Here is a 17,324-nt window from a genome sequence, read left to right as displayed (position 1 = left end):
TATAGAGTTGGAAGAGACCTCCAGGGTCATCTAGTCCACCCCCTGCACAATGCAAGAAACTCACAAACCCCTCCCCCTGAATTCACAGGATCCTCATTGCTGTCAGATGGCCATCTAGCCTCTGTTTAAAACCTCCAAAGAAGGAGAGCCCACCACCTCCCGAGGAGGAAGCCTGTTCCACTGAGGAACCGCTCTTAACAGTCATAGAATCCTAGAGTTGGAAGGGACCTCCAGGGTCATCTAGTCCAACCCCCTGCACAATGCAGGAAACTCACAAGCACCTCCCCCTCAATTCACAGGATCCTCATTGCTGTCAGATGGTCATCTAGCCTCTGTTGAAAAACCTCCAAGGAAGGAGAGCCCACCACCTCCCGAGGAGGAAGCCTGTTCCACTGAGGAACCTGTCACAGAATCATATGGAAGGGACCTAGAGGGCCATCTAGTCCAACCCCCTGCACAAGGCAGGAAACTCACAAACCCCTCCCCCTAAATTCACAGCATCTTCATTGCTCTCAGATGGCCATGCAGCCTCTGTTTAAAAACCCCCAAGGAGAGCCCACCACCTCCCGAGGAGGAAGCCTGTTCCACTGAGGAACCGCTCTTAACAGTCATAGAATCATAGAACTGGAAGGGACCTCCAGGGTCATCTAGTCCAACCCCCTGCACAATGCAGGAAACTCACAAACCCCTCCCCCTAAATTCACAGGATGCTCATTGCTGTCAGGTGGCCATCTAGCCTCTGCTTAAACCTTCCATGGAAGGAGAGCCCACCACCTCCCCAGGAGGAAGGGCCCTCCAGGGTCATCTAGTCCGACCCCCTGCACGATGCAGGAAACCCACAAACCCCTCCCCCTAATCCACAGGATCCGCATTGCTGTCAGATGGCCATCCAGCCTCTGCTTAAACCTTCCAAGGAAGGGGAGCACCACCTCCCGAGGAAGCCCGTTAGAATCCTAGAAGAGTTGGAAGGGAGATCTCCAGGTCCAACCTGGGGGTTGACAACCCTGATGCAATGCCCTAGAGTCCACCCTCCGAAGCAGCCATTTTCTCCAGGAACTGATATCTGGAGATGAGTTGTCAAAGCGGGAGGTCTCCAGGCCCCGCCTGGAGGCTGGCAACCGCAGATCCGGGAGGGCGGGGCGGGGCGGGGCCTCAGCCTTCCCATTCCCTCCGACGCAGAGCTGGCCCAACGGCCGCGGCGCCCGGACGTGGGAGCAGCCAATAAGAAAGGGCCGTGGCGCGCGGAGGCCCAATGGCGAGCGCCCGTGGGCGGGGGCGGCAAACCGCAGGCGCTTCCGGTGACGAGTGAGCCGTTGGTGGAGCCCCGCCCCGCAGCATCAGCTCCCCGGAAGTGAGCGGGGATTGGCCCCGCCTGCGAGAGAGTCGCGCGACGGACGGAGGAAGCGGCGGGCAGGTCGGGGCTGCGGTGAGAGGCGGCGGGGGCGGGGCTCTTCTCCCCTCCCGCAGCGACCCCAACCCCCCGTCTGAGCCCGGGAGATCTCCAGCCCCCACCTGGAGGCTGGCAACCCTAGGTTTGAGGAGGGGCGGGGAGGGATGCTGCTGGCACCACCTGCCAGGTGTGTCGCAGGTGACTCAGGCGGCCGCCAGGTGAGTGGTGCTGAAGAAGGGCTCCCTGCCCTTGCTCAGCGGGGAAGGAGGCCCACCGGGGCAGGAGCTGGGGCCTGCCTGGGCTCGCCCTCGTTTCTGAGCAGGGACAGGAGCCCCACCCGGCTCAAAGGGGGGGGGGGGTGCGGGCCTTTCTTGTGGTGCCCAGCCCAAGCCTCCTGTGGCTTTCGGAGCTGCTGCTGCTGCTTGCGAGTCTGTCCCTCCTCTTTGGCACCGGCAGGGTGTGGAGAGCACAGCTGGGGTTGGAGGTTTGCGGCTTGCGCTTTTTCTCACATCGGAAGGCAGCTGCTGCTGGGTGGTTTCAGTCGCTGCCTGAGAGAAGCGAGCCTGGATTGAGAAGCGTGTGGCAGCGTTTCCAGTTGGGAGCCGAGAGAGAGTCTGAAATCCTTTTGTGCTGCGTGTGAGTTGAAACTTCCTGCCAGCCGCCAAGCGTCTTTCTTGGGAGTCCGGGGGCGTCGAGTGCTTTGCAGGACCAGGCCTGCTCTTTGCCTTCATTCAGCCTGTCTGTTGCGCTGTTGCAGGGGAGTTCTCTGGGCTCCCTGGCCTGCTCTTTGCAAAACAGCTGATGGAGCAGCACGATGACTGTTGTCAGTGGCTTCTCCACTTATGCATCACCTGAGATCTGTTGCGCATCCCCCAAGCGTGGATATGATGGACGTGGGGGTGGCTGAGGTGACGTCAGACTTCCTTGTGGACAGAACTTGCCGAAAATTGGGGGCTTTGCGTGGCCACGTGCAGCCTCCCTTCTCCCCCTGGGGCTCTGTTCCCTTGCTCGCTGCCCCAGGCTGGGTGATGTGTGGATTCTGCCTTGCTGGTGCCTAAAGGTTGCGCCTCAAGTCTGCTTCTGGTCTGGCCCTGGCTGATGTGGAGGGGCCAGATGAGTTGCTGAGAGCCTCTAATGAAGAGCCCTGGAGGGAGGGACTGTTGGCCTGTGGTGCTGTTGGGTGAGGATGGAGGCTGCCCTGGGCAGAGGGGCAAGCTGCTGCGCTTGAGGAGAGAGCAATGAAAGGGCAAGGAGAAGCCTGGATCTGCCTGCTTGCCTTCTGCCCTGGCAGTTGCCCCCACCCTGTGCCTCTCGCACTCTGTGCCCTGGAGGGCTTCCCAGGCCATGCACACATGCTCATCCTGTGAGGCAGCTGGAGTAATAAGCATCTCTCTCAGCCTGACGCACCCTTCTGCTGGCCTGGCAGACGCGCCTGACGCCAATCCACTCCGAGGCTCCTAATTAGGCGGGCGGGGGCCTTGGGGGCTCCACAGTTTCTGCCCGGCTGCCTTCAGTGCGAGACCTGAGGAAGGCTGGAGGTGGGGGGGGGGATGTTGGCCTCCGAGAGGGACTCTCTGCAAGGGGTCTTAGTGGATCATACGCTGAACGTGAGTCAGCAGTGTGATGCGGTGGCTAAAAAGGCAAATGCAATTTTGGCCTGTATCAACAGAAGTATAGTGTCCTAGAGGTCCCTTCCAACTCTTCTATGATTCTAACAGGCTTCCTCCTTGGGAGGTGGTGGGCTCTCCTTCCTTGGAGATTTCTAAACAGAGGCTAGATGGCCATCTGACAGCAATGAAGATCCTGTGAATTTAGGGGGAGGTGTTTGTGAGTTTCCTGCATTGTGCAGGGGGTGGACTAGATGACCCTGGAGGTCCCTTCCAGCTCTAGGATTCTGTGGCCTCTGCCTTGTAGCAGGAGGCTCTGAAGGAGCGCTTCCCCTCAGGTGGGAGTGACACGGCTGTGGTCCTTTTCCCCAGCAGACCGTGGGCTCCAATGTAGTGGCTGTTCTGAAAGTGTCGGCCGTTGTGCCTTCAGGGGAAGGGGACTCCTCCAGCCCGAATGCGTGGAAGGTTGAAGCCTCGGGGGGGGGGGCGCTTTGGGAAGAGGGCCGGGGGGAGGCAAGGCTCCCAGCCCCAGATGACTCCTCTGTGAACTGCCTCTTCTCTCCTCCTCCCCCCCCCCAGCAGTGGACTGGCTGAGCAGGGAAGATGGTGAAGGAAACGGGCTACTATGACTTGCTGGGCGTCAAGCCCTGTGCCACCATAGAAGAAATCAAGCGAGCCTACCGGCGGCTGGCACTGAGGTACCATCCCGACAAGAACCCCAGCGAGGGGGAGCGAGTAGGTACCCAGCCGGGGGGGGGGCGGGGCGGGGGGCCCTTCTTGCCTCTGGGGCTGCACATTAACGGCTGCCTCCTTCCCCCCCAGTTCAAGCAGATCTCCCAGGCCTACGAGGTGCTGTCGGACCCCCAGAAGAGGTCGCTGTATGACCGGGGCGGGGAGCGAGCCATGAAAGAAGGAGGCGTGGGGGGAAGAGGAGGCTTTGGGCCCCCCATGGATATCTTCGACCTGTTCTTTGGCGGAGGGGCCCCGCATGCACGGGCCCCGGGTGGAGAGGAGAGGTACTGGGGGCTGGGGCTGAAGGGGGGGTGGGGGGAGCAGGGTCTAGCCTCTGCCTTGAGATCTTCCACCTGCTCTCTTGCTGGGGCAGAAGGGAAGCGTGTCTGGCTAGTTCCATCACCTCATAACTACAGTCTTCAGCTGAGTCATCTCTGGCACCTCCTGGGCTGCAGACAGCGGCTGGGGGGGAAGGGAGGGGTGTTCACAAGTGCTGACATCACCATTCTAGAGTAACCCAAAAACCAGGTCAAGCAGGGCCGCTCTGTGTACTGGAGGAGACTGGAACGTGTTCTCCAGCGGGTGGGGCTCTGGGCAGGCTGCGCTGCTTGGTTCAGAGCCAAGGTGAGGCCTTGGGGGCCCTGCCCAAATTGCAAGTGCCGTAATTACTTCCTGTTTCCCTGGATCTTTCTCGCCCACCACTCCACATCCAGGCCTCACACGTGCTGCTTCTGTCCTGTGGAACTCACCTGGATGACTGAGGACAGGTGTCTTTGTGGCTTCTGTAGGGCTTGCAGGAAGGGGTGGGCCTGCCTTCCTTCCATCCTTCCTCGTAACTGATGCTCTTCAGTATCAAAATGACATCGGAAGAGCCCTGCTGGGTCAGACCAGGGAGGGTCCATCTAGTCCAGCCTCCTGTCTCACGCAGTGGCCAGCCAGTTCCTCTGGAGGGCCAACAACAGGGCAGAGAGGCTGAGGCCTTCCCCTGAGAAGAGCATCAGAAGAGCCCTGCTGGGTCAGACCAGGGAGTGTCCATCTAGTCCAGTCTTCTGTCTCACGCAGTGGCCAGCCAGTTCCTCTGGAGGGCCAACAACAGGGCAGAGAGGCTGAGGCCTTCCCCTGAGAAGAGCATCAGAAGAGCCCTGCTGGGTCAGACCAGGGAGTGTCCATCTAGTCCAGTCTTCTGACTCACACAAGTGGCCAGGCCAGTTCCTCTGGAGGGCCCAGCACAGGGCAGAGAGGCCGAGGCCTTCCCCTGAGAAGAGCATCAGAAGAGCCCTGCTGGGTCAGACCAGGGAGTGTCCCATCTAGTCCAGTCTTCTGTCTCACACAGTGGCCAGCCAGTTCCTCTGGAGGGCCAACAACAGGGCAGAGAGGCCTGAGGCCTTCCCCTGAAAACAACAATCAGAAGAGCCCTGCTGGGTCAGACCAGGGAGGGTCCATCTAGTCCAGCCTCCTGTCTCACACAGTGGCCAGCCAGTTCCTCTGGAGGGGCCAACAATAGGGCAGAGAGGCCGAGGCCTTCCCCCTGAGAAGAAACATCAGAAGAGCCCTGCTGGGTCAGACCAGGAGGGTCCATCTAGTCCAGCCTCCTGTCTCACACACAGTGGCCAGCCAGTTCCTCTGGAGGGCCAGCAACAGGGCAGAGAGGCCGAGGCCTTCCCCTGAGAAGAACATCAGAAGAGCCCCTGCTGGGTCAGACCAGGGAGGGTCCCATCCAATCCAGCCTCCTGTCTCACACAGTGGCCAGCCAGTTCCTCTGGAGGGCCAACAACAGGGCAGAGAGGCCGAGGCCTTCCCCTGAGAAGAACATCAGAAGAGCCCTGCTGGGTCAGACCAGGGAGGGTCCATCTAGTCCAGCCTCCTGTCTCACACAGTGGCCAGCCAGTTCCTCTGGAGGGCCAGCAACAGGGCAGAGAGGCCGAGGCCTTCCCCTGAGAAGAACATCAGAAGAGCCCTGCTGGGTCAGACCAGGGAGGGTCCATCTAGTCCAGCCTCCTGTCTCACACACAGGCCAACCAGTTCCTCTGGAGGGCCAACAACAGGGCAGAGAGGCCGAGGCCTTCCCCTGAGAAGAACATCAGAAGAGCCCTGCTGGGTCAGACCAGGGAGGGTCCATCTAGTCCAGCCTCCTGTCTCACACAGAGGCCAGCCAGTTCCTCTGGAGGGCTAGCAATAGGGCAGAGAGGCCGAGGCCTTCCCCCAAGAAGAACTTCAGAAGAGCCCTGCTGGTCAGACCAGGGAGGGTCATCTAGTCCAGCCTTCTGTCTCACACAGGGGCCAACCAGTTCTCTGGAGGGCCACAACAGGGCAGAGAGGCCCGAGGCCTTCCCCTGAAGAGAACCTCAGAAGAGCCCTGCTGGGTCAGACCAGGGAGGGTCCATCTAGTCCAGCCTTCTGTCTCACACAGGGGCCAACCAGTTCCTCTGGAGGGCCAACAACGGGGCAGAGAGGCTGAGGCCTTCCCCTGAGGAGAACCTCAGAAAGATTCCTGCTGGGTCAGACCAGGAGGGTCCATCTAGTTCCAGCCTCCTGTCTCACGTAGTGGCCTATGACCAGTGTTCCCTCTAAGCTGAGTTAGCTGAGCAAGCTCACAGGTTTTTTTAGCCTCCAGCTCACACGTTTTTGTCTTAGCTCAGGAAAAATGGCCCCAGAGCAAACAAACTTATGCAGAAGCTCACAACTTTATGCCAGTAGCTCCCAAAGTAGAATTTTGCTCACCAGACTCCACCTGCTTAGAGGGGAAGGTTGCCTGTGATCGGTGTGTGGGGGGAGCTTGTCCAAAGGCTCCCCTGCCTTCAGCTCTCTCCCCTGAGCCCTTCTTGCCACGACGATCTTTCCCTCCCACTGAGGGGGTACGTGGGCGCACTCTTCAGCCATGCTTTGCGGAAACGAAACCCCCCCAGTAAATAGCACCTCACAGTCTTTACTAATGGAGCACTCCGAGCTGCTGCGAAAGACGGAGGATGGGCATTCAAAAAGGGCTGGAGGCCTGAGCACTCCACTCTTGGAGGGTTTTTTCTCCTCTTGTGTATGAAGTGATGCTCTGGGAGAGAAGCTCAGGTGTGGAGCAAGAATTTCAAAACTGGACCTTAATGCATCGATTCCGGTCCAGCTGAATGGATATTTTTGTCTCCATGAGTAGCACAGCAGGTACCTTTTCCATGTAGCTACCTGAGAATTGTAACAGAATTTTGGACTGGGGAGTATGTTGTATATTTTGTTGTGTGTGATTTCTAATGGTACTATTGAAAGTTCATTGCTCACTGTGTATTTTGAATTTGCATGGGAGGGTCTGATATTCTTATATGTGGTAAAAGTGAAGGACTGTCGTGTACTATTTACTGGGGGTTTCCTTTGCTTGAGCTTGAGTACTCCCGGGACCCCCCGTGGGTTTTCGTTTTACAGCTTTGGAGGAGTCTTGTGCTTTTTCTAGCCACCCTTCAGCTTTTTACAACTCGTGTCCTTTACAGCCCTTCCCACTGTTCCTCTGTAATGTATCGTTTGTCCTCCCAGCGCCTTCTGAGGTAGGCTCGGCTGAGCAGATGGGCCAACTAGGCACTGTGTAGAATGCTGGCCTGCTTTGGGCCCTCTGGGTGCTCTGAAGTGAGGGGCGCTGATTCAGGCTCATGACTTCAGGACTGCTCTCTTCTTGCTTTGTGGAATTAAAACACTTTGATGGCCACGGAGATTCTGCTTGTTTAGAAGGAGTGCGAGCGAGCGAGGAGACGCGGTGCCCGGTGGCCGTGGTTAGCCTATCAGCCTGAGATCTGGCAGAGCTGGATTCCAGGCCTTGCAGCTGAACTCCAAAAGCCGAACCCACTTCAGAGCGTGGTTGGGAGCAAGTCAAGAGAGCCAGCTTAGCAGGATAAGGGCGGGATAAAAATGCACTGGGAAAGTGGGTCACGCTCAGTGGAGCAGCACATTCCTTCTCTGGGCCGGACCGCTGGGGAGCTGCTGGCCTGAGCAGGACCTGCAACTGGGCTCTCGCAGCTGGTGAGTCCGTTAGCAAAGGGCAGGAAGACGCTGCTGAGTTCTTCTTCTTGCCGCCTCTCAGGGAAGACGACGTGCATCAGCTGCCTGTTGACCCTGGAGGACTTGTACAATGGCGCCACGCGGAAGCTCTCGCTGCAGAAGAACGTCATCTGTCGTAGCTGCGGCGGTAAGCGAGGAGGCCCGAGGAGGAGTGGCCACCCCTCCCCTCCCCCCCCCCGCACGGCTCTGGCCGGCCTTCTGTTCCCCCCGGCCCTGGCAGAGAGGCAGACCCCACGGCCATTGTCCTGTGCCTGGCCAGGAGGCTTGCTGCTGCAGAGCTGCTGGGCTGGTTGCAGGTGCCCCAGAGATGCTCCAGGGCAGGGCTTGGCTTTTCAGGGCCTCTGCTATGCATCGGGGTCTTTTTCAGGCCGCGGCGGAGGGAAGGGCTTGACACGCGCTGCTCCAAGTGCCACGGCTCCGGCGTGGAGGTCATCGTTCACCAGCTGACCCCAAACATGGTGCACCACATCCAGACGATGTGCCCCCAGTGCCAGGGCCACGGGGAGTGGGGTGCGGCCGCTGGACCGCTGCCTGGCCTGCAACGGCAGGAAGGTCATCCGCGAGAAGAAGGTCCTCAGCGTCCACCTGGACAAAGGTGAGCAAGCCCCCTCTGCGCCTGCGCCAGCCTCCGGCCAAGATGCCCACAGCAGAGCCTTGTTGCTTGTTCTCCCCCCTCTCGTGTTGCCCCCCACAACCAGCATTTGGAGGGGGGCAGGGCACTCTCTGGGGGAGGCAAGCCCAAGGAAGTCTCTTCCGGCTTCTACGTGCTCCTGGTGGCCAGCCTAGCATCGGCAGGCTGGTTTTGGAGGGGGGGCAGCCCCCGCTGGGACATAAGAAGAGGCCTGCTGCAGTGGGCCAGTGCTTCACCTCGTCCAGCATCTTGTGGGTAAACTTTTCATGTGAACGGCGCTGTCTTTCTTTCGCTCAGAAGGTGCTGTGCTTCTGCTGCCTTTGGGGGCTGGGGAGGGGGCACTGCAGAGCTGGCTTGGTTGTCCTTGGGTTTGGTGGAGCTTTTCGATTTAATTTTTGGATTTATATCCCACCCTATCCCCCCCCCCCCCGGGTTCCTTTTAAGTCTCGAGCTGCTTCATCTCACTTTTCTTAGAAATCGGATCGAGACGGCTGCGCAAAAGCCACTGCCCCAATCCCTTGTGTGGTGGCCCTGCGCCTCTCTCCTGCTCCCGCCTGCTTGCCCACCAAGTGCAGCCTCCGTGTGGGGGGAACCTCAAGAGGCCTGCAGGAAATGGAGAAACGACCCCAAGGGGCCACTCAGAGCCCCTGAAGACCCCCTTTCACCAGACAAAAAGAGCGTCAGTGTCAGAGTTAGCCAGGTGGTGGATTTTTTTAAAAAAAAGAAAGTTAGAAGGGACCTGAAGACCATCCAGCCCAACCCCCTGCCCCACACACCCCTAACAAATAATTGTCCAGTCTCCACTTCAGCTCCTCCAAGGAGGAGACCCCCCATGACCGATTCCACCACTCAGCTGCCCTCTCTGTTAAAAGGTTCTCCTATTATCCCCCCCGCAATATCTCCCCACCTGTGCGTCAAAGCTGCTATTGAAAGTCCTGTCCGCCTCTCCCCCCCCCCCCCCGGCCACAGGCACCCAGCACCCTGCCCTCCTCCACCCACCAGCTCCGCCAGTTCCAGGCCTTTTCCACACGCCCCTTCAGAGACTCCAAGAGAGCCATCATCTCCTTCCCCCCCACCCAACCTCCTCTACACCAGGCTGAACATCCCCAATTCTTGCAGCGTTTCTTTGTCCTTCTCCACACCTGCTCAGAAGGTTGCATCCTGGTGCTGGAGGGTGGGCGGGTGGGGGAAGAGTTTGGGCCTTCCTCTCTGCTTGCCCCTGTGGGGTGGGCAGCCTCCCTCCGCAGCCAGCTGTTGTGTGGCCCCTCCGCAGGATGACAGGACAGGCAGAAGATCACCTTCCACCAGGAGGGGGACCAGGCGCCCGGCTTGGAGCCAGGAGACATCGTCATTGTCCTGGACCAGAAGGAGCATCCCGTCTTCCAGCGCCGTGGCAACAACCTGGTTGTCAAGAAGGAGATTGACCTGGCAGACGCCCTCTGCGGCTGCAAGACGGTCATCCAGACCCGTCGACAACAGGAGGCTGCTCATCACCTCCGGCCAGGTGAGGAGGGAAGGGAAGGGCGGGGCTCCCCTTGCAGCAGGCTGAGCTTGGGAGGGGCCGGTGCCTGGGCCTGGTGTCCAAGGGGCACCTGAGTAGCAGCTTCTGCGGGGGAAGCAGATGCTGGGGGGAAGGCAGGCCTTCTTCTCTCCCTCTCCTCCCCTCCCCCCCCTCTCCCGCCCCCTCTCTCTCCCCCCTCTCTCTCCCCCACCCCCTCTCTCCCCCCTCCCTCTCTCCCCCACCCCTCTCTCCCCCCTCTCTCCCCCCTCTCTCCCCCCTCTCTCCCCCCTCTCTCCCCCCTCTCTCTCCCCCCTCTCTCACCCCCCTCTCTCCCCCCTCTCTCCCCCACCCTCTCTCCCCCTCTCTCCCCCACCCTCTCTCTCCCCCTCTCCCCCCACCCTCTCTCTCTCTCCCCTCTCTCTCTCCTCCCCTTCTCCCTCCCCTCCCCCTCTCTCCCCCCCTCTTTCCCCCCCCTCTTCCCTCCTCTCTCCCCCCCTCTCTCCCCCCCCCAGAGAGAGCCCCTGGCAGCCAGTGCAGACCAAGCTGGCGAGGTGGACCCGTCTCACAAGGCAGAGGGCAGCTTTATGTCCTCCACAAGTGTGTTCTGGAGAAGCGGCACATTGGCTTTCCTTGACGCACCACGCAGAGGCCCCTGAGCTGGCCGGCCAGCAGTGGAGTTCTTGAAGACAGCATCCGAGGGCTGCCATGTCAGCCATGTGGGCAGAGCAGCCAGATTCAAGAGCCACTTTGGGGTAGTGGTGAAGTGCGCAGGCTCTTAGCTGGGAGAAGCGGGTTTGATTCCCCCCTCCCTCCACTTGCACCCGCTGGAATGGCCTTGGGTCAGCCAGAGCTCTGGCAGAGTTGTCCCTTGAAAGGGCAGCTGCTGTGAGAGCCCTCTTCCCCACCCACCTCACAGGGTGTCTGTTGTGGGGGAGAAGATAGAGGAGATTGGAGGGCAGGAGGCCTGGCGTGACTTTGTCCATGGGGTTGCAAGAGGTCAGGCTCGACTGTGCGACTGAAACAACAACAAAGCCACTCGGAGTCTCTGATTCCGAGAGAAGGGCGGGGTGTAAATCTGCAGCCGCCGCCTTCTTCCTGGGAGAGAGGTTGGGGGAGGGGGGATATGAGCTTTAAGAGTCAAGGATGCCTTTGTCGGGACTGCCTGGAAGCCTTGCCGGTCTCTCTGGGACTTCTGCACTCGCATGTGGCTGGAGCGGAGCTCTTCGGGGTCATGTGCTGGGAGAGGGGGGCGAGAGGCCGCAGGGCTCCTCCTCCACGCCTGTCTGTGCTCTGCCCCTCTCAGGGACCATCATCAAGCCGGGGGACGTCAAGTGTATCCCCAACGAAGGGATGCCGGTTTACCGGAGCCCCTCCAGAAGGGGAAGCTCATCATCCAGTTCCAGGTATTGAAAGGCCGTGTTTGGCAGAGGAGCCGAGCCCAGGCTGCCCATCTGCTTTCCTCCTTGACCCAGGGGGTGGGATTGCTGCGGGGTGGCTGGGAAGCGGGAGGGAGGGAGGCGGCAGAGGCCCTGGCCCCTCAAGGCCCTTTGTGCTCCTTCCTCTGGCCCAGGTGAAGTTCCCGGAGGCCGGCTGGCTGCCCACCCACCAGCTCCGCCAGTTCCAGGCCTTTTTCCCACGCCGCGAGGAGGTGATGGCCACGGAAGACACGGAGGAGGTGGAACTGCGGGAGTACTTTCCCCACCTGGAGCGCGGGCGGCACTTCACGGGGGAGGCCTACCACGAGGATGAGTGTGAGGACCCCCTGCGTCACAACGTTCAATGCCAGACCTCGTAGCCTCAGAGATACGTCGTTGGAGGATGGGAAAATCTGTTGCCGCTACTCTGCCCCCCCACTGGTGGTCCGTAGGCGGAAGGGGCCTTGGCTCCTCCCAGAGGGTGCGGCTCCCACCGCCTGTTCTCCGCTGCCGTTCAGCATCATCCTGCCGTCTCTCTTCTTCTCCCTGGAGGAGGAAGACTTTGGACCCGCTGTCTCCTGACCCATCGAGGCAGGAAGGGGCCCACCAGGGGCTGCCTGCTGAACCCAAGTGCCTTCGTGTGGCCCAGGGAGCCTGACAGGAGCTTTGGGGCCGCCTCCTCCTGCAGATTTGCTGCTCCCAAGCTGGCTCAGGGATCGCTGCCTGCCTGTCTGTCTATCTGCCTGCTGGGCATCCGTTTGGCTCTTTTGCGCTCTTCTGTGGCTCAGGGGGAGGGGGGGATTGCTTCCGAGGGAGCAGGTGCTCTCAGGCCCCACATGGCCCTCGGCATCCCACCTCAGGAGGCTCTCCAGGCAGGAGGGGGTGGCCACAGCCTGCCTCTGCAGAGCAGCCTTGCCTGGCTTTGGCAGCCTTCCGTCCAGCTAGGGCCTCCAAAACGTGGGCCGGTCTGCCTCTAACCCACAGTGCTCCGGAAGACTCCAGAAGAGCTTGCCTTGTAGCTCCTCCCCTCCCTCCCTCCTGCTTTGCTGCAGGGAGCTGGAGCTGTGGGGGGGCAGGCTTGTGAGAACGGGATGGTGGGAGGGAAGGCTTCGTTGGCTGGTTTCCCCTGGCCTTGCCAAAGGCCCCTGCCGCATGCTGAGCTCCAGTTTGGGCTGGATCCTGCCAGCGCCTGCAGTTTGGGTTTTGGAGAGGGGAGAGTGGAGGGGGGGGCTCTGCTCTGGTTCAGCAAAATGCCTGAGGCTTGGGGGGGCATCAGTGGTTCCGAGCGGCTTGGCAAGGGGGGAGAGGCAGGACCACAGAATGGCTTGTGCGTTGGGGGGGGGGCTTGCTTTGGTCAAGAACATCCACAGCTCCCACATTACTTCAGGTGGGTCTGGTACAAAATCCTCCTTTGTTTGCCCTCCAAAGAAGCCACTGCTCCCGCTGCAAGCCAAGGGCGGGGATGGGGAGGGAGGGGTGTGGCTGTGGCAGAGGAGCTGAGCAGAAGCCCCTGTGACTGGCACCAGGATGGCCCTGCGCCCTTCTTCCGATCTCTCTCTAGAAGTGCAGAACACTGGCCTGGGTCATGTGGCTGAGACTTCCCCTCCAGCGCTCCGTTTTGCTGGGGAGGAGAGCTGTTCTCTGCTGGGTGGAGTCCGGCCTTCCTGCTGGACGCTGCAAAGAGTGACACCGGCCTCTCCTCTCCTCTCCTCTGCTGACCCTGTCCACATGCAGCGCTCCCCCTCCCCCAATAACAGCACCCGAGTGCTGCTCCCTTCCTCTTTGGGGGGGGGGTTGTCTTAGAGGATGGACGGGGCGGGGGGAGGATGTTGAATTCAGGCTGTCCCTCCTGCGGCCTGGGCCCCGGAAATGTGACTGCAGGTGGCTGCGATGCTGAAGACCTCCCCCCCTCCCCGGAACAGGAGAGGAGCCTTGCAGGGGGCCAGTTCCATCTCACACAATGGCCAAGCAGAGCAGAGCATAGAGGGCAGGGCCTGCCTTCCTTCCTTCCCAGGGGTTGCTTGCTGGCTCTGGAATCCAGAGGTTGGCTGCCTCCCCTCAGTCCCCAGGGCCAGCAACAGCCACGGATCCAGCATCACCTCCGCAGCCCTGTGGCCATCACCGCATCCTCTGGCAGTTTTCCCTTCTGCCCCCCGGAGGCCCTCGGGTGCTAGTGGTTTTGTCAGCTCTCTCCTCCGCAGTCTTTCAACCCCTCAGGCAGCCTTTTGGTTATTTCATTCCCTTGCATTTCTAGCCTGCTCTCCCCTGCAGGGGAAGGGCTCCGGGGGGGGGGGGCAGCAGGGTTTCCTTTCGTAGCTCAGCCGTGACCTCGTGAGGCTGCCCCCCTCTAACCAGTCCGGTTTTTCTTCTCACTCCCTTTCCTGATAGCCTCTGTGTGGAGTTGGCTTTTCCCCACTGCTGCTGCCACCACGCCCCCCCCCCCCTTCTGGGCCAGCGTTTCCAGCGAGCTTTTAGCTGTGATCTTTCAAACTCCATTTCAGCCAGATTGGAAACCGTCAGCATCGATTTCAGCTGAGGTTTTGTGTTGCTCCTGACAGGTTGGACTTCACCTGCTGGGTTGTCTGCTCACCCAATTCAGATAAGGGTTTGAGTCCAGTCAGGCACTTTAAGACCAATAAGTTTATCCAAGGTATGAGCTGCTGTGTGGAGGCACACTTCTTCAGGCACAGAGAGCTGGAAGCCGGTGTTTCAGACACACAGAGGCAGATGACTGCATAGGTGAACAGCAAAGTGTGCGCCCATGAAAGCTCCTACCTCAGTTCAACTTCTGTTGGTCTTAAAGGTGTCTGGCTGGACTCTGAGTCTGTCCTGTGGCTGCCCGCCTGGGACAAGCCGTAGAGAGAAGCTTCGGGACAGCATCCAAGGAGGAGAGCTTGGGCTCTTGGCAGTTTCCACCCGGGGAATCTTTTTGGGGTTTTTAGGCGTTGCTGGACTTGACTCTTGCTTGGCCGGTTTGTGGAGGTCCTCCTGGAGCTCTTCAGAGGCGCCGTCGTTTTCACCATCCTCAGTAATTGGTATCGTCTGCAAACATGGCCGCTTTGTGGCTCCCCCGTTTCAACTCTTGGAACAAATGAAGCCCCAGTCCCACTGCTGCGCCTTGGAGAGCCCTGCTGCCAGCCTCCCAGGCATTCCTACTCTCCGCTGGCAGCCATTGAGCTCGTTTTTAATCTCTGGAGTCATGGTGTTTGCTGAATCATTCTCTACATGCTTCTTGGCCACTCAACACTCTCAAGATCAGGCTGAGGCAAGTTTGCCTTTTTCAGAGGCCATGCTGATTTCTTGTTCCTCAACTGGGCTTAAGAATTCTGCCTTTTAATTAACTTCTGGCTTGTGTCTGTGTGAGAGTGAATGGAGAGGCCCAGCCATGTTTGTGCTGTTGTGCCTCCCTGGGAAAAATGGTTTCGGTTTCTGGCTTCAGCATGCTAACGCTCATGACCTTATGGCTGTGAGATGTGCTGGGGAGCATCTGCCGAAATCTGGGAAGTCGGCAGACAAGCGGGAGACGGGAGCTGCAGTGTTCTTTCCCCTCATCACAGCCCAAACTAGAAGAAAGCATGAATTGGCTTGACTTGAATAATGTTGGGTGGCTGCAGAATCCAGCCTCACTCGGCCTATAATTTGGCTCTCCTGCCAAATCGGCAGCAGTCGCAGCGGGACGAGAGCTGCAGATCAGCTTCCGTGGTGGAAACAGGACTGGCACTTCCTGAGGAGTTGTCTGCTTGGCACTCATGGAATGCATTTTCCAGCTCCCCCTGCATTCTTCCCCCCACCTACGCTGCCTGCATTCCATGGGGCTGGTGAGGGCATCGCATTACTTGGCTGCCCAGAGACGCTGCGGTCACTTACCTGCCTGCTTCCCATGCAACATGGAGGGCAATTCTGGACAGGTAGATGAACCTCTGGGTAGTTGTGCTAGTCAGACATTGTTTGCTCACTTTTGTGATTTCTGCAGATGTGCTCCTTTTTGGGTTGTATCTCCCAAGAGGACGGGGGCTTGCCGGAAGGATCCCATCGGATTCTAGCAGCCCCTCATTTGAAATCCAGGCTGTGCCGCTTGTTTGCAAGACACAGAGGGGAGGGGGGGGGTTAGTGGCGTGGCCTGCAAAAGGTCCCCAGTCCAGCCCCAGAAGTGAAAGGCCCAGGCAGCAGGGGCTGGAGAGGCCACCCTCCTGAACCCCCCGAGGAGGAGAGCGGCTGCCAGTCTGAGAAAGCAGCAGGACCTCGGGGGGCTGATTCGGGTGGGTGGGTGTGTAGTGGGAGGTGTGCCCTGTTGTGGTGACCATTGGAGTTGAGCCAACAGCCTGTCTGGCAGCCATTTGCCACCCCCATGTGTCAACAAAACTTCTGGACTTCTGAGTGTTGGGGGCAAAACCCTTTTATTTGGCCTTTGATGGTGTTACAAAATTCTGGGGGGGGGGGGAGATGCTGCTGCAGTTCGATGGGTGAAGAGTCTTGATTGGTGGGTTGTGGGTGCAAGAGAAAGGGCGCAGTGGGGGCCTGGAGCTGTTTCTTTGGGGGGCTCCAGGCTGGCTGGCTTGGGGGGTGTATCAGAAGCCCAGCCGGGCCCCGGAGCTGACAGTTGTTGGTTGTCCCAGAAATATTCCTTTGATGGGAGATCTTTTTGCTTTGGGTTCCTTGTTTGTGCTGTGCTGGTTTAAGGTGTGGCTGAAGCCTGTTCAGAGGTCTCTGTGCCTTCCTAGAGGGGCTGCAAGAGATGCAGGAGTAAAGATGGACCCTTTCCCGGGCTCCAGACGAGTCTGGGAGATTTCCTGCCATCGCAGCTGTACTCCAGGCAGCACGTCCGTTTGCCCTGAAGAAAAGGGTGGCTGCTGTGGAGGATGGGCGGAAGTCCCTAGGACATTCGAGCTCCCCCCCCCTCCATGCCGAACTGCCCAGGAGTCTCCTCCCGCAGAGGTGGCAACCAGCCTATGGGCCTTTGAGCGGCTTTTGGCTGCGACGCCTAAATTAGGCTGTGAGAAGTTGGGAGGCTGGTTTAGACGCAGAGAGGGGAAGGGAAGAAAACCCCCCAGCACCGCTTTTAATTTATTTTTCAATTTCAACTGCTTCTCTTTGGGGAAATGCTTTCTACACAACATTAAAAATGGATCTGCGCCCAAGAGCTCTGCGTGTGTGTGTGGGGCTATTTGGATCTATAGGGAAACGGAGGGGGGGGGAGGTTGAGAGGGGGATTCCCAGGAAGCCTTTCCCCCACCCCCAATAAAAGACCTGCTCTCGTCCTGGCTGCAGCGGCCCCCTCCGTGGCGAGCAGCGAGAAGAGGCTCCGGCCGGCCTTTTGGGCAGCGGGGGGGGGGGGGGAGCCGCAGCGCTCCTTGTGGCCTCTGGAGGGCAGTGTTGGCTCAGCCAAGGGGCTGCGGCAATTCCCAGTGGCCCGCGGAGCGCCGCCAAAGCGCTGAGTCCAGTGCCGCCTTCCCCAGTCAGAGGCCGCTGCCGTCGGGGGCAGAAGAGCGGCGGAGATCCTGCCCTGCTCCAGCCTGCGCCCGCCCCCGGGAGCCTGGGGCAGGCGCTGAAGGCTTCCGCCTTCCGGAGGGGGGCCCCGAGCGGGAGGGCGCGGCCTGGGCTGGGCAGGGAACCCCACCCACGCACACCCCGGGCAGCGGCGCCGCCGCGCTTCCTGCAGACTGCCCCGGAGAGCCCCCGGAGCCCTTCGCTGCTGGGAGGGCGGCCTCCTGGGTGGGGCTACCCCCTGCCTCCTGTCCTGCCCCCCAGGCCTGCAGCGGCTGGACTCTTCCTTCTTTTCCCGTTGCTTCCCGGGCTCCGGTAAGCGGATAAAGCCCAAAGGGACCCGCTCTCCCGGGACATAAATGCTCACAGGGAAAAGGCCCGCGTGGGGACCTGCCCATACTGGAAGCCCACATGCAATAGCGTCCAGTTCAAGAAATATCTGGGGACTTCGGAGGTGGAGCCAGGAGCAAGGGTGCGACAAGCACAATTGAACTCTGAAGGGAATTCTGGCCAGCATATGTACGACGGA

At 59.8% G+C, this 17,324-nt stretch overlaps 1 pseudogene; it reads left to right on the top strand.

The window, feature by feature from the left end:
• Positions 1–3,575: 3,575 nt before the first annotated feature.
• Positions 3,576–11,694, top strand: LOC132588979 (dnaJ homolog subfamily A member 1-like; annotated as a pseudogene).
• Positions 11,695–17,324: the final 5,630 nt, after the last annotated feature.

The sequence above is a fragment of the Heteronotia binoei genome, chromosome 1 (assembly GCF_032191835.1).
Source record: "Heteronotia binoei isolate CCM8104 ecotype False Entrance Well chromosome 1, APGP_CSIRO_Hbin_v1, whole genome shotgun sequence".
In the NCBI taxonomy this organism is placed as follows: Eukaryota; Metazoa; Chordata; class Lepidosauria; order Squamata; family Gekkonidae; genus Heteronotia; species Heteronotia binoei.
Note: the sequence above shows the minus strand (reverse complement) of the source record. Positions and strands in the feature narration are given on the sequence as shown.